A 694-nucleotide genomic window follows, 5' to 3' on the forward strand; every position below is an offset into this window, starting at 1 on the left:
TGTTTAGTCTGATGATACTCAGTGAATATCCAGGAAAGTTCAGGAAGACGCGTTCAAGGAGAAGATGGATATTCAGTTTTTATAAACAAGATGCATACGAGAGTTTTGCTTCCCTGTCCATTGGTTTGTGACGGTTCAGTTGGTGTTTTCTAACAAGTAACTCCGCAGAGAAGACCTCTCTTTCATAGGTATCTAGGGGTGCCCACACATTCAGACACCCAGTACAGGCAGTCGGGATGAAAACTAGCAGAAGGGAGCTTCGGATGAACCTTCCACTGGCAGGTACGTCGCCTCGAGTATCTAGAATTTCCTGCAATCGCTTTTCCATCCCTTTGTGTCACTCTGAATAAAGTAGGGAGGGCGATAACTCACCATAGGTGGTACATGACCAAACTACCGGAGCCCACTTTTTTGAACGCTCTTTAACTTAGAATCCATGCTACACACCGGGACGTTTGTTTTCCAGCTGTCCCACTGTGGTCCTCTTGGGCACCAGGGACCTGGGAACGTACTGTAATTAGATCTATGCATCTCTTGAGATTCAGATATACTTCCAGTTGTAGCCAAAGGTGTATCTAACGCTATCCGAGCCATAGATATTTATGTACTGGTTTCATCTTTCAAAGTAGATTTCGTTTTTTTTTCATAAAGGAAACTACTTATAAGGTTGCTGAAAACTCTTCGACACCCCACG

Source organism: Opisthorchis viverrini, assembly GCF_000715545.1.
Source record: "Opisthorchis viverrini unplaced genomic scaffold opera_v5_130, whole genome shotgun sequence".
NCBI classification, from domain to species: Eukaryota; Metazoa; Platyhelminthes; class Trematoda; order Opisthorchiida; family Opisthorchiidae; genus Opisthorchis; species Opisthorchis viverrini.